Source organism: Mya arenaria, chromosome 9 (genome assembly GCF_026914265.1).
Source record: "Mya arenaria isolate MELC-2E11 chromosome 9, ASM2691426v1".
NCBI classification, from domain to species: domain Eukaryota; kingdom Metazoa; phylum Mollusca; class Bivalvia; order Myida; family Myidae; genus Mya; species Mya arenaria.
Genome location: NC_069130.1, coordinates 12,268,420 through 12,293,311, shown reverse-complemented (window position 1 = coordinate 12,293,311; position 24,892 = coordinate 12,268,420). Strand labels below are relative to the sequence as shown.

Below are 24,892 nucleotides of genomic sequence, written 5' to 3'. Positions count from 1 at the left end.
ATGTCAAATGGCCAAGGTGTTCCGAATGTTAATTTGCATGGGGTATGTGCACCTGCAATTTGAATGAAATGAATCTTGGTCTAACAAACGTAATTGCCCTTAGTTTTGTTAATAATGGTCAGTTGGACCACGGTTTGGGTCTTTCATCTTGTGTCTTTTCCACTTCCACACCATTTGAAGGATATTGCTGAAACATGGACTACGTGTCAAGTTCTAACAAAGGCTCGTCTACAACGGCTCCCTTTTAGCAAAGGCTCGTTTACAACGGCTCCCTTTTAACAAAAGTTTGTCTACAACGGCTCCCTTTTAACAAAGGCTCGTCTACAATGGCTCTCTTTTAGCAAAGGCTCGTTTACAATTGCTCCCTTTTAGCAAAGGCTCATCTACAATGGCTCCCTTTTAGCAAAGGCTCGTTTACAACGGCTCCCTTTTAACAAAGGCCGTCTACAATGGCTCCCTTTTAGCAAAGGCTCGTTTACAACGGCTCCCTTTTAACAAAGGCTCGTCTACAATGGCTCCCTTTTAGCAAAGGCTCGTTTACAATGGCTCCCTTTTAACAAAGACTCGTCTACAATGGCTCCCTTTTAGCAAAGGCTCGTTTACAACGGCTCCCTTTTAGCAAAGGCTCGTTTACAACGGCTCCCTTTTAACAAAGGCTCGTCTACAATGGCTCCCTTTTAGCAAAGGCTCGTTTACAACGGCTCCCTTTTAACAAAGGCTCGTCTACAATGGCTCCCTTTTAGCAAAGCTCGTTTACAACGGCTCCCTTTTAACAAAGGCTCGTTTACAATGGCTCCCTTTTAACAAAGGCTCGTTTACAATGGCTCCCTTTTAACAAAGGCTCGTCTACAACGGCTCCCCTTTAGCAAAGGCTCGTTTACAACGGCTCCCTTTTAACAAAGGCTCGTTTACAATGGCTCCCTTTTAACAAAGGCTCGTTTACAATGGCTCCCTTTTAACAAAGGCTCGTCTACAACGGCTCCCCTTTAGCAAAGGCTCGTTAACAATGGCTCCCTTTTAACAAAGGATCGTTTACAATGGCTCCCTTTTAGCAAAGGCTCGATTACAATGGCTCCCTTTTAACAAAGGCTCGTCTACAACGGCTCCCTTTTAACAAAGGCTCGTCTACAATGGCTCCCTTTTAACAAAGGCTAGTTTACAATGGCTCCCTTTTAGCAAAGGCTCGATTACAATGGCTCCCTTTTAGCAAAGGCTCGTTTACAACGGCTCCATTTTAACAAAGGCTCGTCTACAACGGCTCCCTTTTAACAAAGGCTCGTCTACAATGGCTCCCTTTTAACAAAGGCTAGTTTACAATGGCTCCCTTTTAGCAAAGGCTCGTTTACAACGGCTCCCTTTTAACAAAGGCTCGTCTACAATTGCTCCCTTTTAGCAAAGGCTCGTTTACAATGGCTCTCTTTTAACAAAGGCTCGTCTACAATGGCTGCCTTTTAACAAAGGCTAGTTTACAATGGCTCCCTTTTAGCAAAGGCTCGTTTACAACGGCTCCCTTTTAACAAAGGCTCGATTACAATGGCTCCCTTTTAGCAAAGGCTCGTTTACAACGGCTCCCTTTTAACAAAGGCTCGTCTACAACGGCTCCCTTTTAACAAAGGCTCGTCTACAATGGCTGCCTTTTAACAAAGGCTAGTTTACAATGGCTCCCTTTTAGCAAAGGCTCGTTTACAACGACTCCCTATTAACAAAGGCTCGATTACAATGGCTCCCTTTTAGCAAAGGCTCGTTTACAACGGCTCCCTTTTAACAAAGGCTCGTCTACAACGGCTCCCTTTTAACAAAGGCTCGTCTACAATGGCTGCCTTTTAACAAAGGCTAGTTTACAATGGCTCCCTTTTAGCAAAGGCTCGTTTACAACGGCTCCCTTTTAACAAAGGCTCGTCTACAATGGCTCCCTTTTAGCAAAGGCTCGTTTACAACGGCTCCCTTTTAACAAAGGCTCCTCTACAATGGCTCCCTTTTAGCAAAGGCTCGTTTACAATGGCTCCCTTTTAACAAAGGCTCGTTTACAATGGCTCCCTTTTAACAAAGGCTCGTTTACAATGGCTCCCTTTTAACAAAGGCTCGTTTACAATGGCTCCCTTTTAACAAAGGCTCGTCTACAACGGCTCCCCTTTAGCAAAGGCTCGTTAACAATGGCTCCCTTTTAACAAAGGCTCGTTTACAATGGCTCCCTTTTAGCAAAGGCTCGATTACAATGGCTCTCTTTTAACAAAGGCTCGATTACAATGGCTCCCTTTTAGCAAAGGCTCGTTTACAACGGCTCCCTTTTAACAAAGGCTCGTCTACAACGGCTCCCTTTTAACAAAGGCTCGTCTACAATGGCTGCCTTTTAACAAAGGCTAGTTTACAATGGCTCCCTTTTAGCAAAGGCTCGTTTACAACGGCTCCCTTTTAACAAAGGCTCGTCTACAATGGCTCCCTTTTAGCAAAGGCTCGTTTACAATGGCTCTCTTTTAACAAAGGCTCGTCTACAATGGCTCCCTTTTAACAAAGGCTAGTTTACAATGGCTCCCTTTTAACAAAGGCTAGTTTACAATGGCTCCCTTTAACAAAGGCTCGATTACAATGGCTCCCTTTTAGCAAAGGCTCGTTTACAACGGCTCCCTTTTAACAAAGGCTCGTCTACAACGGCTCCCTTTTAACAAAGGCTCGTCTACAATGGCTGCCTTTTAACAAAGGCTAGTTTACAATGGCTCCCTTTTAGCAAAGGCTCGTTTACAACGGCTCCCTTTTAACAAAGGCTCGTTTACAACGGCTCCCTTTTAACAAAGGCTCGATTACAATGGCTCCCTTTTAGCAAAGGCTCGTTTACAACGGCTCCCTTTTAACAAAGGCTCGTCTACAACGGCTCCCTTTTAACAAAGGCTCGTCTACAATGGCTCCTTTTTAACAAAGCCTCGTCTACAATGGCTCCCTTTTAGCAAAGTCTCGTCTACAATGGCTCCCTTTTAGCAAATGCTCGTTTACAACGGCTCCCTTTTAACAAAGGCTCGTCTACAATGGCTCCTTTTTAACAAAGGCTCGTCTACAATGGCTCTCTTTTAACAAAGGCTCGTCTACAATGGCTCCCTTTTAGCAAAGGCTCGTTTACAACGGCTCCCTTTTAACAAAGGCTCCTCTACAATGGCTCCCTTTTAGCAAAGGCTCGTCTACAATGGCTCCTTTTTAACAAAGGCTCGTCTACAATGGCTCCCTTTTAGCAAAGGCTCGTTTACAACGGCTCCCTTTTAACAAAGGCTCCTCTACAATGGCTCCCTTTTAGCAAAGGCTCGTCTACAATGGCTCCTTTTTAACAAAGGCTCGTCTACAATGGCTCCCTTTTAACAAAGGCTCGTCTACAATGGCTCAATTTAGCAAAGGCTCGTTTACCACGGCTCCCTTTTAACAAAGGCTCGTCTACAATGGCTCCCTTTTAGCAAAGGCTCGTTTACAATGGCTCCCTTTTAACAAAGGCTCGTCTACAATGGCTCCCTTTTGGCAAAGGCTCGTCTACAATGGCTCCCTTTTAGCAAAGGCTCGTTTACAATGGCTCCCTTTTAACAAAGGCTCGTCTACAATGGCTCCCTTTTGGCAAAGGCTCGTCTACAATGGCTCCCTTTTGGCAAAGGCTCGTTTACAACGGCTCCCTTTAAACAAAGGCTCGTCTATAATGGCTCCCTTTTAGCAAAGGCTCGTTTACAACGGCTCCCTTTTAACAAAGGCTCGTCTACAACGGCTCCCTTTTAACAAAGGCTCGTCTACAATGGCTGCCTTTTAACAAAGGCTAGTTTACAATGGCTCCCTTTTAGCAAAGGCTCGTTTACAACGGCTCCCTTTTAACAAATGCTCGTCTACATTGGCTCCCTTTTAGCAAAGGCTCTTTACAATGGCTCTCTTTTAACAAAGGCTCGTCTACAATGGCTCCCTTTTAACAAAGGCTAGTTTACAATGGCTCCCTTTTAACAAAGGCTAGTTTACAATGGCTCCCTTTAACAAAGGCTCGATTACAATTGCTCCCTTTTAGCAAAGGCTCGTTTACAACGGCTCCCTTTTAACAAAGGCTCGTCTACAACGGCTCCCTTTTAACAAAGGCTCGTCTACAATGGCTGCCTTTTAACAAAGGATCGTTTACAATGGCTCCCTTTTAGCAAAGGCTCGTTTACAACGGCTCCCTTTTAACAAAGGCTCGATTACAATGGCTCCCTTTTAGCAAAGGCTCGTTTACAACGGCTCCCTTTTAACAAAGGCTCGTCTACAACGGCTCCCTTTTAACAAAGGCTCGTCTACAATGGCTGCCTTTTAACAAAGGCTAGTTTACAATGGCTCCCTTTTAGCAAAGGCTCGTTTACAACGGCTCCCTTTTAACAAAGGCTCGTCTACAATGGCTCCCTTTTAGCAAAGGCTCGTTTACAATGGCTCCCTTTTAGCAAAGGCTCGTCTACAATGGTTCCCTTTTAGCAAAGGCTCGTTTACAACGGCTCCCTTTTAGCAAAGGCTAGTTTACAACGGCTCCCTTTTAACAAAGGCTCGTCTACAACGGCTCCCTTTTAACAAAGGCTCGTCTACAATGGCTCCCTTTTAGCAAAGTCTCGTCTACAATGGCTCCCTTTTAGCAAAGGCTCGTTTACAACGGCTCCCTTTTAACAAAGGCTCGTCTACAATGGCTCCTTTTTAACAAAGGCTCGTCTACAATGGCTCTCTTTTAACAAAGGCTCGTCTACAATGGCTCCCTTTTAGCAAAGGCTCGTTTACAACGGCTCCATTTTAACAAAGGCTCCTCTACAATGGCTCCCTTTTAGCAAAGGCTCGTCTACAATGGCTCCTTTTTAACAAAGGCTCGTCTACAATGGCTCCCTTTTAACAAAGGCTCGTCTACAATGGCTCCCTTTTAGCAAAGGCTCGTTTACCACGGCTCCCTTTTAACAAAGGCTCGTCTACAATGGCTCCCTTTTAGCAAAGGCTCGTTTACAATGGCTCCCTTTTAACAAAGGCTCGTCTACAATGGCTCCCTTTTGGCAAAGGCTCGTTTACAACGGCTCCCTTTAAACAAAGGCTCGTCTATAATGGCTCCCTTTTAGCAAAGGCTCGTTTACAACGGCTCCCTTTTAACAAAGGCTCGTCTACAATGGCTCCCTTTTAACAAAGGCTCGTCTACAATGGCTGCCTTTTAACAAAGGCTAGTTTACAATGGCTCCCTTTTAGCAAAGGCTCGTTTACAACGGCTCCCTTTTAACAAAGGCTCGTCTACAATGGCTCCCTTTTAGCAAAGGCTCGTTTACAATGGCTCCCTTTTAGCAAAGGATCGTCTACAATGGCTCCCTTTTAGCAAAGGCTCGTTTACAATGGCTCCCTTTTAGCAAAGGCTAGTTTACAACGGCTCCCTTTTAACAAAGGCTCGTCTACAACGGCTCCCTTTTAACAAAGGCTCGTCTACAATGGCTCCCTTTTAGCAAAGGTTCGTTTACAACGGCTCCCTTTTAACAAAGGCTCGTCTACAACGGCTCCCTTTTAACAAAGGCTCGTCTACAATGGCTCCCTTTTAGCAAAGGCTCGTTTACAACGGCTCCCTTTTAACAAAGGCTCGTTTACAATGGCTCCCTTTTAACAAAGGCTCGTTTACAATGGCTCCCTTTTAACAAAGGCTCGTCTACAACGGCTCCCCTTTAGCAAAGGCTCGTTAACAATGGCTCCCTTTTAACAAAGGCTCGTTTACAATGGCTCCCTTTTAGCAAAGGCTCGTTTACAATGGCTCCCTTTTTGCAAAGGCTCGTTTACAATGGCTCCCTTTTAACAAAGGCTCGTCTACAATGGCTCCCTTTTAGCAAAGGCTCGTTTACAATGGCTCCCTTTTAGCAAAGGCTCGTTTGCTATTTCTTATTTCTTAAAAAAATACGATCTACCTCTACTGACGTAACAGCATAAATACGACGTTGTTTTCGATGGAAAATGGCCGAGGTGTTCCGAAAGGTCTATCGGACAGTTTTTGATCAGATATTGGTCCTTTTTTTGTTTCATTTGTCATTTAATCTTTGACAAGTAAAATATAGTTCGAGATTATCTCACTGATCACATAATTATATATATATCAATAAAGAATCATTTATAAAGGCATATTTTGGTTTAAGCGAGTAGAAGTGGTTTGTGAAAGGCACAAAGGGTGTAGAAATTCACATGCAACAGTGGATGAAGTTATGGATGAAAAAGTGATATCCTAAGCTTTATATATATTTCACAATTATCAGTAACCGTCACGGTTAAGATATTCGAATAGTATATATTTCATAATGTTATGATCACGTTAAAAACCATAGCAACTTAGGAAGTAGTTCAAGCATATAAATCACGTTCGACATAAATGATATTTCATTAATGGCAAATATACGAGTATATCAAAATATATGCATGAAAGGAATATATTAAAACTAACGCGCATGAATACATTTTATGATAAATAGGTTTAAATTGTTTAAGGAAGTTTAAAATCTGAAACCGATATTTGCACATAATTTTTTATTCGCCTGCTGCACACTGCAGCCGTAATCCATATAAGGGTAGTTTTGAATAAGGTAAGAAAAACCTCTTTTATTCGGGTTGAAACATTAATTACCTAGCGAGTGCGTGTATAGAATATAAAATCTCCGTCGCCGTTTTGTAAAATTCACTATAAAGTCGATTATGGGAGTATATTGTTAAAAAAGGTAAGTCTATTTACAATTTCAGTTTTGCTGTTGATTACATACATTTTTAAAACATGTTGAATATGTTTTTAAAACATTCATTGACATTCAAGTAAAAATATTATGATGAATATTTTCATTTATCCTAGCGCAAGGGTTTGTGACGTCATTATTTACTCGGTGTCGAGTTTTAATTTGCCAGTCAGAACTCCTCGGCCAATTTTCATCGAAAACAGCCTCTGACATATCATGCTGGTACATCAGTAGAAGTCGATCGAAGCATTTTAAATAATAGCATTAATTAAAAGTAGTGTTGAATGTGTATTTTGTGTTACTAAGTTGAAATTGATTACCAGTGAGTTGTATAATTGCATAAATAATAAACATTCCCAAGAGTAAGATCATCAAGTTAAACTGCTAAATTTAAATTACTACGCGATCTACTTGCAGCGTATTCAAACTAAGTATATTTCCGACATTGTAAACCGTCCATATACATCAGAGGTTGTTTTCGATGGCAAATGGCCGAGGTGTTCCGAATGTAAACCGCCCATATACATCAGAGGTTGTTTTCGATGGCAAATGGCCGAGGTGTTCCGAATGTTAATTTGCATGGGGTATGTGCACCTGCAATTGGAATGAAATGTATCTTGGTCTAACAAACGTAATTGCCCTTAATAATGGTCAGTTGGACCACGGTTTGGGTCTTTCATCTTGTGTCTTTTCCGCTTCCACACCAGTTGAAGGATATGCCGAAACATGGAGTACGTGTCAAGTTTTGACGAAGTGCAGAACAAATTTAGGATCGTTTACAATGGCTCCTTTTTAAAAAGGCTCGTTTATAAAACTATATACTCTTTTAACAAGGGCTAGTTCACAAAGGCATCTTTTTAACAAAGGGTCGTTTAAAATGACTCCATTTTAACAAAGGCTCGTCAACAATGGCCCCTTTTTAACAAAGGATCGTTTACAATGACCACCCTCTAACAAAGGTTCGTTTTTAATGGGTCCTTTTTAACAAAGGCCCATTTACAATGACCCCCCTCTAACAAAGGCTCGTTTTCAATGGGTCCTTTTTAACAAAGGCCCATTTACAATGACCCCCCTCTAACAAAGGCCCGATTACAATGGCTCCCTTTTTACAAAAGTTCGTCTACAATGGCTTTTTTAACAAAGGTTCGTCTGCAATGGCTTTTTAACAAAGGCTCGTTTACAATGGACCCTCTTTAACGAAGGCTTGTTTACAATGGCTCCTTATTAACAAGGGCTCGTTTACAAAAGCCCTTTTTAACAAAGACCCGTTTACAATGGCTCCTTTTTATCAAAGGCTTGTCAACAATGGTCCCTTTTTAACGATGTTTAATCTACAATTTCTCCTTTCTTAAAAAGGTTCGCTAACAATGGTTCCTTTTAACATAGGCCTGTTTACAATGGTTCCTTTTTAACAAAGGTTCGTCTACAATGGCTACTTTTAACCACGGCTCGTCTACAATGGGCATTTTTTAACAAAGGCTTGTTTACAATGGCTCCTTTTAGACAAGGGCTCGTTTACAAAGGCACCTTTTTAACAAAGGTTCGTTAACAATGACTCCTTTTTAACAAAGCCTTGTTTATAATGACTTCCTTCTAACAAAGCCTCGTCTACAATGACTCCTTTTTAACAAAGCCTTGTTTATAATGGCTTCTTTTTAACAAAGGTTCGTTAACAATGACTCCTTTTTAACAAAGATTCGTTAACAATGACTCCTTTTTAACAAAGGTTCGTTAACAATGACTCCTTTTTAACAAAGGTTCGTTAACAATGACTCCTTTTTAACAAAGGCTCGTTAACAATGACTCCTTTTTAACAAAGGTTCGTTAACAATGACTCCTTTTTAACAAAGCCTTGTTTATAATGACTTCTTTTTAACAAAGCCTCGTCTACAATGACTCCTTTTTAACAAAGCCTTGTTTATAATGGGTTCTTTTTAACAAAGCCTTGTCTACAATGACTTCTTTTTAACAAAGCCTCGTCTACAATGGCTCCTTTTTAACAAAGCCTTGTTTATAATGGCTTCTTTTTAATAAAGCCTCGTCTACAATGGCTCCTTTTTAACAAAGTCTTGTTTATAATGGCTTCTTTTTAACAAATGCTCGTCAACAATAGCTCCGTTTAAACAAATGCTCGTCTACAATGGCTTCTTTTTAACAAATGCTCGTCAACAATGGCTAATTTTTAACAAATGCTCGTCTACAATGGCTCCTTTTAAACAAAGGCTAGTCTACAATGGCTTCTTTTAAGAAAGTCTCGTTTACAATGCCTCCCTTTTAACAAAGGCTCGTTTTCAATGGATCCTTTCTAACACTGGCCAGATTAGCTATGGCTCCCTTCAAACAAAGGCTCGTCTACAATGGCTTCTTTTAAGAAAGTCTCGTTTACAATGCCTCCCTTTTAACAAAGGCTCGTTTTCAATGGATCCTTTCTAACACTGGCCAGATTAACTATGGCTCCCTTTCAACAAAGGCTCGTCTACAATGGGTTTTTTATAAAGGCTCGTCTACAATGGACCATTTTTAACAAAGGCTTGTTTACAATGGCTCCTTTTTAACAAAGGCCTGTAAACAATGGCTCCTTTTAAACGAAGGCCTGTTTACAATGGCTCCTTTTTAACGAAGGCTCGTTTACAATTGCTCCTTTTTAACGAAGGCCTGTTTACATTGGCTCATTTTTAACATAGGCTGTTTAAATAGTGCCCATTTAACAAAGGTTAGTTAACAATGGTTCCTTTTTAACATAGGCTGTTTAAATAGTGCCCATTTAACAAAGGTTCGTTAACAATGGTTCCTTTTTAACATAGGCCTGTTTAAATAGTGCCCATTTAACAAAGGTTAGTTTACAATGGTTCCTTTTTAATATAGGCCTGTTTAAATAGTGCCCATTTACAAAGGTTCGTTAACAATGGTTCCTTTTTACATAGGCCTGTTTAAATAGTGCCCATTTAACAAAGGTCGTTAACAATGGTTCTTTTTAACATAGGCCTGTTTAAATAGTGCCCATTTAACAAAGGTTCGTTAACAATGGTTCCTTTTTAACATAGGCCTGTTTAATAGTGCCCATTTAACAAAGGTTCGTTAACAATGGTTCCTTTTTAACATAGGCCTGTTTAAATAGTGCCCATTTAACAAAGGTTCGTTAACAATGGTTCCTTTTTAACATAGGCCTGTTTAAAAGTGCCCATTTAACAAAGGTTAGTTAACAATGGTTCCTTTTTAACATAGGCCTGTTTAAATAGTGCCCATTTAACAAAGGTTAGTTAACAATGGTTCCTTTTTAACATAGGCCTGTTTAAATAGTGCCCATTTACAAAGGTTCGTTAACAATGGTTCCTTTTTAACATAGGCCTGTTTGAATAGTGCCCATTTAAAAAGGTTAGTTAACAATGGTTCCTTTTTAACATAGGCCTGTTTAAATAGTGCCCATTTAACAAAGGTTCGTAAACAATGGTTCCTTTTTAACATAGGCCTGTCTAAATAGTGCCCATTTAACAAAGGTTCGTTAACAATGGTTCCTTTTTAACATAGGCCTGTTTAAATAGTGCCCATTTAACAAAGGTTCGTTAACAATGGTTCCTTTTTAACATAGGCCTGTTTAAATAGTGCCCATTTAACAAAGGTTCGTTAACAATGGTTCCTTTTAACATAGGCCTGTTTAAATAGTGCCCATTTAACAAAGGTTCGTTAACAATGGTTCCTTTTTAACATAGGCCTGTTTAAATAGTGCCCATTTAACAAAGGTTCGTTAACAATGGTTCCATTTTAACATAGGCCTGTTTAAATAATGCCCATTTAACAAAGGTTCGTTAACAATGGTTCCTTTTTAACATAGGCCTGTTTAAATAGTGCCCATTTAACAAAGGTTCGTTAACAATGGTTCCTTTTTAACATAGGCCTGTTTAAACAGTGCCCATTTAACAAAGGTTCGTAAACAATGGTCCTTTTTAACATAGGCCTGTTTAAACAGTGCCCATTTAACAAAGGTTCGTTAACAATGGTTCCTTTTTAACATAGGCCTGTTTAAATAGTGCCCATTTAACAAAGGTTCGTTAACAATGGTTCCTTTTTAACATAGGCCTGTTTAAATAGTGCCCATTTAACAAAGGTTCGTTAACAATGGTTCCTTTTTAACATAGGCCTGTTTAAATAGTGCCCATTTTACAAAGGTTCGTTAACAATGGTTCCTTTTTAACATAGGCCTGTTTAAATAGTGCCCATTTAACAAAGGTTCGTTAACAATGGTCCTTTTTAACATAGGCCTGTTTAAATAGTGCCCATTTAACAAAAGTTCGTAAACAATGGTTCCTTTTAACATAGGCCTGTTTAAATAGTGCCCATTTACAAAGGTTCGTAAACAATGGTTCCTTTTTAACAAGGCCTGTTTAAATAGTGCCCATTTAACAAAGGTTAGTTAACAATGGTTCCTTTTTAACATAGACCTGTTTAAATAGTGCCCATTTAAAAGGTTCGTTAACAATGGTTCCTTTTTTTTACATAGGCCTGTTTAAATAGTGCCCATTTAACAAAGGTTCGTTAACAATGGTTCCTTTTTTTTACATAGGCCTGTTTAAATAGTGCCCATTTAACAAAGGTTCGTTAACAATGGTTCCTTTTTAACATAGGCCTGTTTAAATAGTGCCCATTTAACAAAGGTTCGTTAACAATGGTTCCTTTTTAACATAGGCCTGTTTAATAGTGCCCATTTAACAAAGGTTCGTTAACAATGGTTCCTTTTTAAATAGGCCTGTTTAAATAGTGCCCATTTAACAAAGGTTCGTTAACAATGGTTCCTTTTTTTACATAGGCCTGTTTAAATAGTGCCATTTAACAAGGTTCGTTAACAATGGTTCCTTTTTAACATAGGCCTGTTTAAATAGTGCCCATTAACAAAGGTTCGTTAACAATGGTTCCTTTTTAACATAGGCCTGTTTAAATAGTGCCATTTAACAAAGTTCGTTAACAATGGTTCCTTTTTAACATAGGCCTGTTTAAATAGTGCCCATTTAACAAAGGTTAGTTAACAATGGTTCCTTTTTAACATAGGCCTGTTTAAATAGTGCCCATTTAACAAAGGTTCGTTAACAATGGTTCCTTTTTAACATAGGCCTGTTTAAATAGTGCCCATTTAACAAAGGTTCGTTAACAATGGTTCCTTTTTAACATAGGCCTGTTTAAATAGTGCCCATTTAACAAAGGTTCGTTAACAATGGTTCCTTTTAACATAGGCCTGTTTAAATAGTGCCCATTTAACAAAGGTTAGTTAACAATGGTTCCTTTTAACATAGGCCTGTTTAAATAGTGCCCATTTAACAAAGGTTCGTTAACAATGGTTCCTTTTTAAACATAGGCTTGTTTAAATAGTGCCCATTTAACAAAGGTTCGTTAACAATGGTTCCTTTTTAACATAGGCCTGTTTAAATAGTGCCCATTTAACAAAGGTTCGTTAACAATGGTTCCTTTTTTAATATAGGCCTGTTTAAATAGTGCCCATTTAACAAAGGTTCGTTAACAATGGTTCCTTTTTAACATAGGCCTGTTTAAATAGTGCCCATTTAACAAAGGTTCGTTAACAATGGTTCCTTTTTAACATAGGCCTGTTTAAATAGTGCCCATTTAACAAAGGTTCGTTAACAATGGTTCCTTTTTAACATAGGCCTGTTTTAATAGTGCCCATTTAACAAAGGTTCGTTAACAATGGTTCCTTTTAACATAGGCCTGTTTAAATAGTGCCCATTTAACAAAGGTTCGTAAACAATGTTTCCTTTTTAACATAGGCCTGTTTAAAAGTGCCCATTTAACAAAGGTTAGTTAACAATGGTTCCTTTTTAACATAGGCCTGTTTAAATAGTGCCCATTTAACAAAGGTTAGTTAACAATGGTTCCTTTTTAACATAGGCCTGTTTAAATAGTGCCCATTTAACAAAGGTTCGTTAACAATGGTTCCTTTTTAACATAGGCCTGTTTGAATAGTGCCCATTTAACAAAGGTTAGTTAACAATGGTTCCTTTTTAACATAGGCCTGTTTAAATAGTGCCCATTTAACAAAGGTTCGTAAACAATGGTTCCTTTTTAACATAGGCCTGTCTAAATAGTGCCCATTTAACAAAGGTTCGTTAACAATGGTTCCTTTTTAACATAGGCCTGTTTAAATAGTGCCCATTTAACAAAGGTTCGTTAACAATGGTTCCTTTTTAACATAGGCCTGTTTAAATAGTGCCCATTTAACAAAGGTTCGTTAACAATGGTTCCTTTTTAACATAGGCCTGTTTAAATAGTGCCCATTTAACAAAGGTTCGTTAACAATGGTTCCTTTTTAACATAGGCCTGTTTAAATAGTGCCCATTTAACAAAGGTTCGTTAACAATGGTTCCTTTTTAACATAGGCCTGTTAAATAGTGCCCATTTAACAAAGGTTCGTTAACAATGGTTCCTTTTTAACATAGGCCTGTTTAAATAGTGCCCATTTAACAAAGGTTCGTTAACAATGGTTCCTTTTTAACATAGGCCTGTTTAAATAGTGCCCATTTAACAAAGGTTCGTTAACAATGGCTCCTTTTTAACATAGGCCTGTTTAAATAGTGCCCATTTAACAAAGGTTCGTTAACAATGGCTCCTTTTTAACATAGGCCTGTTTAAATAGTGCCCATTTAACAAAGGTTCGTCAAGAATGGTTCCTGTTTAACATAGGTCTGTTTAAATAGTGCCCATTTAACAAAGGTTCGTCTACAATGGCTCCTTTTTAACCAGCGAACTTAAACATGGCCGAGGAGTTCCGAATGATTCTGATTATCAGAGGTTTGGTAATGATAAACCTAACGCATTACATCATCGCTCTTGTGTACGAGAATGAGTATTATAGATTTCAAAAGGTGTTTTCTTCTAAAGAAGGAATGTTAGCTCAGCATTTTACCATATCTAAAATATTCTCCTGATGAAATGGAACTGTCTATCCTGGCATGCTATTATTTAGTGTATCATGTTGCCAGCCGGACGTCCCTTGCAGTACTTCGTTTTATTTTAGTGTGAAGGATTTTATCCACTGTAATGATCTGCCCTCTGTCCGTGCACATAGGCTTTGTTTATGGCCTAACTTGACAACGTCTAAATAATAGCATTAATTAAAATTAGTGATGAATGTGTATTTTGTGTTACTAAGTTGAAATTGACTACCAGTGAGTTGTATAATTGCAAATAAAAACATTCCCAAGAGTAAGATCATAAAGTTACACTGCTAAATTTGAATTACTACGCGATCTACTTGCAGCGTATATAAACTAAGTATATTTCCGACATTGTAAACCGTCCATATACATCAGAGGTTGTTTTCGATGGCAAATGGCCGAGGTGTTCCGAATGTTAATTTGCATGGGGTATGTGCACCTGCAATTGGAATGAAATGTATCTTGGTCTAACAAACGTAATTGCCCTTAGTTGTATGAACAATTGTCAGTTGGACCACGGTTTGGGTCTTTCAGCTCGTGTCTTTTCCACTTCCACACCATTTGAAGGATATTGCTGAAACATGGACTACGTGTCAAGTTCTAACAAAGGCTCGTTTACAATGGCTCCCTTTTAGCAAAGGCTCGTTTACAATGGCTCCCTTTTAGCAAAGGCTCGTTTACAATGGCTCCCTTTTAGCAAAGGCTCGTTTACAACGGCCCCCTTTTAACAAAGGCTCGTTTTCAATGGCATTTTTACAAAGGCTCGTCTATAATGGACCCTTTTTAACGAAGGCTTTCTTATAATGGCTCCTTTTTAACAAAGGCTCGTCAACAATGGCCCCTTTTTAACAAAGGCTTGTCAACAATGGCCCCTTTTTAACAACGGATAATTTACAATGGCTCCTTTCTTACAAAGGTTCGTTTACAGTGGTTTCTTTTTAACATAGGCCTGTTTAAAATGGTTCCCTTTTAATAAAGGTTCGTCTAAAATGGCCTTTTTAAAAAAGGTTCGTCTACAATTGCTCCTTTTTAACCAAGGCTCGACTAAACTGGACATTTTTTAACGAAGGCTTGTTTACAATGGCTCCTTTTCAACAAGGGCTCGTTTACAAAGGCCCTTTTTAACAAAGGTTCGTTAACAATGACCCATTTTTTAACAAAGGCTCGTTTACAATGGCTCATCTTTAACAAAGGCTCGTCTAAAATGTCTCCTTTTTAATTAAGGCCCGATTACAACGGCTCCCTTTTTACAAAGGTTCGTCTACAATGGCTTTTTTAACAAAGGTTCGTCTACAATGACTATTTAACAAAGGTTCGTCTACAATGGCTTCATTTAAAAAAAGGTTCGTCTACAATGACTATTTAACAAATGTTGGTCTACAATGGCTTCATTTAAAAAAAGGTTCGTCTACAATGACTATTTAACAAAGGTTCGTCTACAATGGCTTCATTTAAAAAAAGGTTCGTCTACAATGACTATTTAACAAATGTTCGTCTACAATGGCTTTTTTAACAAAGGTTCGTCTGCAATGACTATTTAACAAATGTTCGTCTACAATGGCTTTTTTAACAAAGGTTCGTCTACAATGACTATTTAATAAATGTTCGTCTACAATGGCTTTTTTAACAAAGGTTCGTCTACAATGACTATTTATCAAAGGTTCGTCTACAATGGCTTCATTTAAAAAAAGGTTCGTCTACAATGACTCCATTTAAAAAAAGGTTCGTCTACAATGGCTCCATTTAAAAAAAGGTTCGTCTACAATGGACCCTTTTTAACGAAGGCTCGTTAACAATGACCACATCTTAAAAAGGCTCGTCTACAATGGCCTATTTCTAACAAAGGCTCGTTAACAATGGCCTACTTCTAACAAAGGCTCGTTTACAATGGCCTACTTCTAACAAAGGCTCGTTTACAATGGCCTACTTCTAACAAAGACTCGTTTACAATGGCCTTCTTCTAGCAAAGGCTCGTTTACAATGGCCTACTTTTAACAAAGGCTCGTTTACAATGGCTTCTACAAAACGAATGTACACGTTGATATGTTCCATGTTCCTCAAATATATTTTCAACGTTTTCAAAGTTGCACTCTCAAAAATAGACGGTTTTAACAACTTTTATGTATTTTTTTTTTTTTGAATCCGCCAGTGTTTCTTAAATGTCTCGACAGCAGTGATACAAGACTGCTGACAAAGATCAGATCACAGTTGTGATTAATGTTCGAAAATTGATATAATGTGTGGGTTAAAAGCGTTCCTAACGCTTTAAGAAAAATGAATATAAACCCGGCAGTTTCCTAAACAATTTAGATCTGTTCTATTGTGAGCTTTTCATTGAAGGCATTGATACCAAAATTTGCTGATTATGATACAAAAAAAAGTTGTCAATTTGTAAGAGTGCGGCTTTAAGTTGTTAAGTTGTTAGTCTGGTTGGTGAAAAATGCATCCATTCATATAGCAGACGAAGGGAAAATGATTATTTCAGTTTATGACTATCTTTCATGTGCATTGGGTCCCTTACCTGCATGCATGTTGGCAGACGAGGGCATGGGAATTGACCCTCTCCAAACAGCTGGGCGATTTCATTGTTCTAAACCATTTGTTGCTCTACAAATTCAATTTTCAACTTTTATTTCAAATTAAGATAAAGTTGTTCTATGCAGAATAACATAAGCATTCACGCACAACAAAAAAATGAAGTCGATTCATCAAACCGTATCCAGCCGATAGCGGACACTTATCGTTTACTTTTCAGATACATATTGATTAAGATATCGGATTTACTGCTTTGTTTATCGGCTACAAGTCGGACAGCTATCGTATCGGATACTCATCGGGATATCCGCCATATAATCGCCATTGGACAGACAGTCTATGTATGTACATGTATATTTTATTTTGGACGCGCTTTATTTGTAAGAAACCTACAAGGCATTGAAGTGTTAAATTTTAGTGAGATTTATTTGAAGTTACAGGGTTACAATTCTGATATTTCTGAATATTTTTTGAATATAAGTACAGGGGCGGATCCTTGGTTTGATGTTAGTGAGGGCGTAAACTAGGGGTGTAGCCTTTTGTAATGGCCCTCGCTCAAAACAAAATTAATTGTGTTTAAAGTGTTGAGAATGGGGTTTGGGTCTCCCCAAGAAAATTTTAATAATTTCTAGTCCGAAATGGTGCAATTTGTCGTATTTCTTTATGCTGTTACCCCTTTATATCTCCTATGCCCCCTCCCTCACCCCTGGATCCGCTAGTGTAGTATTCAACTAAGTTCCAGCTGATTTTACGGTAATTTGTCGTACGCACGCTCGTTGATTACATGACCCCTGGATGAACACCTTTGTTGTATGTACTCTTAAAGGGACTAGATACCAGATAGTCCCAAAGTCGGTAAATACAGTATTTCTTCAAAACAAGCCTAGAATTGTTAATATGAGCTAGTAATCCCAACTTTAATACCTTAGACATGGACCCCGTTGGAAATAAGCTTTTGTACTTATGCAAAGCTTTACGGGTTATTCTGCGCAATGTCATTTATTATGTTAAACTTAATTAGGTTATAAATTAGAAAGCTTTATCATTAACACCAGAGGAAATACTTGTTTTAGTAGATCTAGTATTATGTATTTCATGTTAAACTTTCTGTGATATAACTTATTAGGATTCTAAATATCATGCAAATACAATATGTGATATACCTTATATTGATGTCAAATGTACTGTTATTGACATAGTGCACAAATAAAACTACTACTACTACTACTAGTATGAGGCCGATAATACATCACATTTTATGATTAAAATTTCGTCGCTATCTGAACTGAGTTTACTCACAGGCGCCTGGCTCATTGTCTGTGTCTAAAATGTTGGTCAATATTATTTTGGGTACTTCTTATAATTTAAGACACAAACAATGAGCCAGACGCCTGTGAATTTACCAGCATATTGGTTTCCCAGTTTATAGTGTGTATATTTAGCATGGGAAAGTCACGTGAATGGTACAGATAAATAAACCGGTGCTATTTTTAAATCAACTGGTATTTACATGGTAGACAAACCCAGTAAATTTCGATTTCTAAACATACGCAAACATTGCGAAAGATACATGTGTCGTAGGCGATGTGATACATCAGTGAGTAAAATTTAATGCGTTGTACGCAACGATATCAATTTTATGAAAGTTTTTGACAATTTTCTTTATTTTTTCTTACAATGGTTTCATCTGGTGTCTAGTCCCTTTAAGGAAGTAAATGTACAATTATGTTGGTCATTGCTCTGAGCCATTGGTTATAAAGAAACATTTTGATGCCTTTGTGGTTTTGTTATTATTTGAAAAGGGAATTGCACTCTGACTACATGTAATGTAAAATAAGTATCCGTAAAAACGTTTTAAATGAGTTACTAGAGGTTCTTAGTTTTGGTCTGTGTTTCAATAGAAATCGGACGTGAAAGTACTTTTTGTGTTAAAAGTCGCATTTCCAATATGTTTTTCAGTAAACATTTTACATATTATGTGTCTACTTTTAAAATTTTCCAAATGATACCCCAATTATATAGGTTCACCAAATGATTTGTTTTTGTTTGACGAAAAAGAGTTTGGAAAATCATTAAGAAAGTTAAAGCTAAAATACCGACGGCTGTAACCCTTCAACAAAATTAATGTTGATCATATGCTCAAATATTGTCTTTATAGTCCACGATTTTGAATAACGTTTGTAACACGATTCAACAGGCTTAAAGATTAAGATATCCTTATATGCGGTATAAATCTTTGTGGGCGTGAGGTTTTGCTGTCAGTTTTCTATTATTTTTTATTGACAGTACCGGCTAGGGTTAGCGGTTTAGCACCCCAAGCAAACTAGAATATTTGTTCAGACTTTTAGCGTGCTTGTTTCTGCAAATTCGATAATAAAGACTAAAATATAATATAAGTGTTTTCTGATACACTTCCGGGAAAAAGCGGTGCCAAAACATGAGCGAGTTCCATTAAGTTACAATAAGGAACAACAACTCTCACTCACAATCTAACTCGGCATATGTACGTAGGGGACACCCAAGTGATCACTTGAGTGGAACAAATGATCTGATCCAATCACACGCCTCGCCACGGTTCTATAAACCATGACCATATAAACACTCCACTTCATCAAGTAACCGATACAGACATATTTATACATGTATGAATTCAAAATAGTTTGATTGTGCTGAGGTCTACAATATACAATGTAAACATATGTTTATTTGCGATTTGTGTACCTTATTGTTAGAAAAGGCTACAAACAAACGACACTATTTAATATTTTGGAACTGAAATTAACATTTTAAAATAAATGGTTAATAAAAATATAAAAAATCCGGTATGTTTATTGCAACTAAAGAAAAATTGGGCGAATGGGATAAAATACCACCACACCACCACCACCACCACCACACCAATCGCACTATAAAAATAATAATAATAATAATAAAATAATAAAAATAATAACAATAATAATAATAATAATAATAATAATAATAATAATAATAATAATAATAATAATAATTATAATAATAATTATCAAAAAATAATAAATAATATAATAATAATAATAATAATATAATAATAATAATAATATAATAATAATAATAATAATAATAATAATAATAATAATAATAATAAAAATAATATTTTGAAGTGATTTGTTGCTATATACCATAAGTGTGTATATCAAAGGGCGACCAATGAATGGCTGAATTTGAAACGCTCTAAATTGATGATAGTGCATTAGAGAATGGGCTTCTTGTGATATGTGTCTTAAGACATAACGTTCTTTTTTGAGAATTTAAAATATCGTTGATTGGCTTTGGATCAAACTAATGTAAATAATTTAAGAAAATTATAATATGTGCCAGACACACCGTCCAGTTGCTCAACTTCAAGGTCAATGTCACACATGAATGTTAAGTATTTTATAGGTGCATATATCACTTACAGTGACATCCCAAGTTTTCACTTTGAAATGTACTCAGATCAATTGACCATTTTCCATCGCAAACAACCTCGGATGTATACGGACGATTCACATTGTCAGAAATCTACCTACGCTGCAAGTAGATCGCGTAGTAATTTCAATTTAGCAGTTAAACTTAATGACGTTACTCTTGGGAATCTTAATTAGTTATGCAATAATACACTTCACTCGCAATCATTTTAAACTAGGACATAAAAATACGCTAATAACACTACAATTACTAAATACTTTTTTTTTAAATTACGAACTACTTCTACTAATTTACCGGCAAGTATTCGAGGTTGTTTTCGATGGAAATTAACCAAGGAGTTCCTTATGCGATAAATACAAGGAAATAGAGATTCTGTTATACGATGACTCATACGACATCAAAAGCTCTCCAGTTCATGTACGCTGCTTTATGCCATTTCTCGTCAAACCCTTCCGTACTATGTAACTATGTAAGTCACATGGAATATACTCATTAAATGAGTAACATCTGAAGCCACTTATTAATGGTTAAAGATTGCTTTAATGCACTTAAAAGGAAAATGGTTTCATTGCGACTCAGTCGCATAACCATTTATTTTGTGTTGTAAGTTTTTTAGTGGTCTACATTATATTTTTGAAACTGCCCACTAACTCGGCTAGCCACTGTTTTATTTACCGCTTCACCTGATTAAAATCAAAAACGGCTATCTGCTGATTCACTGAAATAAGTGTACAGGCTCCACTTGTGAACAAAACATCAAACAACGTTAGAAAAAAGTTACGTTTCTCTTATAAAAATAAATGTTAAAATTGGTTGAACATAGCCACTGTTTCCGGTGAAATGACCATATTTGGTGTACGAGGACTATTAATGCGGTGAAAATATGAAAAAAGGTTGATCACGTAGATCCAGCAAGTCCCTTATATGACTGAAAGGGACTTTAAAAGGAATTTCTATCTACGATCAGCACAATAATCTAAGTTGTAATATAAAAAAGTATTTTTAAGCCAAATGAAATCGGAGCCTTAAACGTGATAAGTTATTATTTTGCGAGAAATCGATTTGAAATTGCATTTAAAGGGAATCAGCGTTCATTATTTTTTTCATTTCGAGTTTTAATTATATATAATGGGGTGATCATTATGTATGCTCTCGTCCGTCCATGTCGTGAAATGATTAAATTTGATACTTATTCCCCTCGAGCTCAAAGTCCGTATCCGTTTCCGTATTCCGTTTCCGTATACCGTATCCGCAATCCGTATCCGCCATCCGTATCCGCAATCCGTATCCGCAATCCGTATCCGCAATCCGTATTCGTAATCCGTATTCGTAATCCGTATCCGCAATCCGTATCCGCAATCCGTATTCGTAATCCGGCCGTTTCCGCAATCCGTATCCGCAATCCGTTGCCCGTATCAGCAATCCGTATCCGCATTCCGTACCACACAAACAAAATGGTGTGTCCTTATTTCTAAATTGTGACGTATTAATTTCCTGTAATTATGATGCATATCGAATGCGGACTCTAATTTTCAAGTGTTTACATTCGATTTTTTTTTGTACTTAACAACATGCGGAAAGACAAACTTGAATAGCCATGACTTTAAGTGTCCGGGCAATCTAAATATATCCGTGAGAAGTCGACGACTAAGAGTCGTTATGTTTAATTGTAATATGCATGTACACACTAATAGGAAAGTAGATGTGTTAAGTGACTTTCTTGCATCTCTTTAAATATTATAATATTTATATACACAAATTGAAATATAATAAAAAATGATTGATATTGTCATCATTACTTCGGACGTAAATAAAGTTTATTGTTGACGGTTTTTGGAACAAAGTGATCATTTTGTTGATCGATTATCATTCGTTGCTTTTCTCACGACGGTAAGATTATTTTGTAAACTGCATGAAATAAATTACAAATTACGAAGTGTGTTTAAAATTGGACTCAGTATACTAATGTATAAAGTCGGTGGAGTTTTCGGATTGGTCAAAGTTATCAAAAATGGTAATTGATTGGTCAATATTTATAGAACACTTACTATTCAAACAATCGAATTGTTTTAATGAACTAACTAGCCAAAAGATAATCTGTGGACAAATAATTAAAGTTTTAAACAATTGGCTACTGATTTTTAAAAAGATGTATTATACAAGTAAACGCTAACGTGTTTCATTTTTGTTCAATTTAACAACTTTTACAAACTAAATACAACCAAAGCGCATTTAAAGCTACACTCTCACAGATTGAACGTTTTGACAACTTTTTTTTCTTTTTTTCATGGAACGAGCCATTTTTGCGTAAATACTGCAAACCAGTTATATAGACTGCTGACAAAAGATCAGATCGCAGCTTTTCATATTTCCGTCCCAAAATTGATGTTTTATGCATTTTTCTTAAACCGTTAGTAACGGTTTTAGCCATAAAACATTAAATCTCACACTAACCATAACCATAAGATCAATGCTACAGACACCCTTTTTACGGACAAGTTTTTAGTGGTGTAATATTTTGTAAAGAACCTAATACACGGCCTGTAAACGCCAGCTCCACCACTTTACGGTGGTGCAAAAAAAGAGCTGTCGACACTTCCGTGGTGGAGCTGTGCCCTATGTTTACATGAACAAACGTGAGTATGACTTATATTTTATTTGATAATTTCATTTAACGGACATATTTCGAAAATTGGAGAATGTGGTACCGTGTAAGAACACTTCTACTGTAGGCTGGTTACTATTTCGTTTCAATATTGTGCAAACTGTGGTGCCAGAGCTTTTCTCCCGAATCAGACTTGTGCATATTTTGAGATCTGATTGCATAGCAAGTACATTTCGGTGCTTACACACCCCGTAAGAACATTCTCACGCATGCAAACATAACTGTTATGTAAAGTACCTATGCCGGAACACAATAAAACTAATAAGCACTTCTTAAAAAGGAAAAATGCACATATTTATAAAAGTGGTGGCGCTGTTGCCTTAGTGGTGGCGCTGTCGAGTAGTGGTGGCGCTATCGAGTATGTTTTGCGTATGAAGTATTATAAAAATGTAACGCTTTTGGAATGAATACAAAAGTTGCTATGTTTATCATTCATTGAACATTAGGCTGGTATGCATACTACTTGCGGAAACAAAACTCTCCGCGAATTATCTTAACCTTACTTAAAACTATTTCGAAAACAAACGGCTAGGTGCTGTTAATTTTACCATAGAACTATAAGTATCTACCATGTGTGTCCGGTTTTGAGGGAGGTATTCTTGCATACCGGACGTGTGTTTCCGGTCATTTGTCCAGTGCTGGAAAACGCATCTTACACCCCCCATGTAAGATGAGTTACGCGCAACGCGCTTCTTCTTATTTCTTTTATTGTATGGTTTATGAAAAGTACATTATTTCATTTCAATAAAGCGCAATCAAATAAATAAGTATGCAATTAATTAAAACAGATAATGAATAATCGTAAAAACGCGATTTAAATAGTTACTATTTGACATCAATAGTGATTTAAAATTACTGCGCTTTATGACGTCAGTAAACAAGGTTTCACGCGCTTTTTTGGTAAAATGTACGAAAGTGCCTTTTCTACGTCAATTCTTACACAAACTGATAATTTTAGAATTGCAAGAAAAAATATCAATCATGTTTTTCCGGTCCGGACCGAAAAATCCGTCCTTCGGTCACGCTGCGTGGCCTGTAACTCGGCAAGCCTAGTTTCCGGCTTACGAGCGTGCACTCGGGTCGGATTTTTCCATCCGTACCGGGCACACATGGTAGATACTTATAGTTCTATGGTAAAATTAACAGCACCTAGCCGTTTGTTTTCGAAATAGTTTTAAGTAAGGTTAAGATAATTCGCGAAGAGTTTTGTTTCTGCAAGTAGTATGCATAACCAGCATAATGTTCAATGAATGATAAACATAGCAACTTAAATATTTATTCCAAAAGCGTTAACTTTTTATATTACTTCATACGCAAAACATACTCGATAGCGCCACCACTACTCGACAGCGCAACCACTAGGGCAACAGCGCCACCACTTTTATAAATATGTGCATTTTTCCTTTTTAAGAAGTGCTTATTAGTTTTGTTGTGTTCCGGCTTAGGTACAATACATAACAGTTGTGTTTGCATGCGTGAGAATGTTCTTACGGGGTGTGTAAGCACCGAAATGTACTTGCTATGCAATCAGATCTCAAATATGCACAAGTCTGATTCGGGAGAAAAGCTCCTGGCACCACAGTTTGCACATATTGAAACGAAATAGTAACCAGCCTACAGTAGAAGTGTTCTTACACGGTACCACATTCTCCGATTTCCGAAATATGTCCGTTAAATGAAATTATCAATAAAATATAAATCATACTCACGTTTGTTCATGTAAACATAGGGCACAGCTCCACCACGGAAGTGTCGACAGCTCTTTTCTTTGCACCACCGTAAAGTGGTGGAGCTGGCGTTTACAGGCCGTGTAATAACTTGGCCAGCCACAGTTTATATCTACCGCTTCACCTGATTGAATTCAATAACGGCTGACTGCTGATTTACTGAAATATAAATGTATCAGAATATTTGAGATATACTGCCTTTTCGATCTACAACACAGTATGTTGACCACTTAATATATTAAAATATATTGATATTAATCGGTTTATTCCTTGAAAAAGCTTGAGGATAAAAAGGGTACATTTATTTTTGATTTTCCAATTGTCGTAAGCTAACTTCGTGCAGCTTTTTGTTATCGCTATTGAGTCTAAAAAAGGATCAATATCATATTACACATTTTGATATCAAATGCAACTTAGGGAGATGATTTTATATCCAGATGTATTTTATAGATGTGAGAATCCACTTGAAACGCAGTATATGACCACATCTGATAACGTCCCGCGTTTCCTTCTCTTGTTACCCACTCCAATACTAGGTGATCATGACTTTCAAAAAACAATATCCTTGAACTTGTATAGGGAAAATACTTAAGTACATGTTTTATCCTTAAGTTTTTCTAGGAATAAACATAAATGGTCAACATACTATTTTGTCAATTGAAATGGCAGTATTTCTGATACATTTATATTTCACTATATCAACAGTCAGCTGTTGTTGACTTGAAAAAGGTGAAGCGGTAGATATCAACAGTGGCTGGCCATGTTCTTGGGTATTTGACAAGCGGAGTCTCACATCTAACTTTTTTACCACGTGGATACAAAATCATCTATTCTAAATATATGACTATATATGAGAATATATAGACA

General features: G+C 37.2%; 1 protein-coding gene across 4 annotated transcripts in view; it reads left to right on the top strand.

The window, feature by feature from the left end:
* The first annotated feature begins 6,437 nt into the window (after positions 1–6,437).
* Positions 6,438–24,892, top strand: part of LOC128203351 (beta-1,4-mannosyltransferase egh-like) — a 41,533-nt gene continuing 23,078 nt past the window's right edge. Inside the window, exons 1-2 of one of the 4 annotated variants that reach the window (XM_052904739.1) lie at positions 6,573–6,698; positions 16,407–16,527. The gene's annotated coding sequence lies outside the window, so the exon portion shown is untranslated. The other 3 variants (XM_052904741.1, XM_052904740.1, XM_052904737.1) reach the window with 3 other exon arrangements.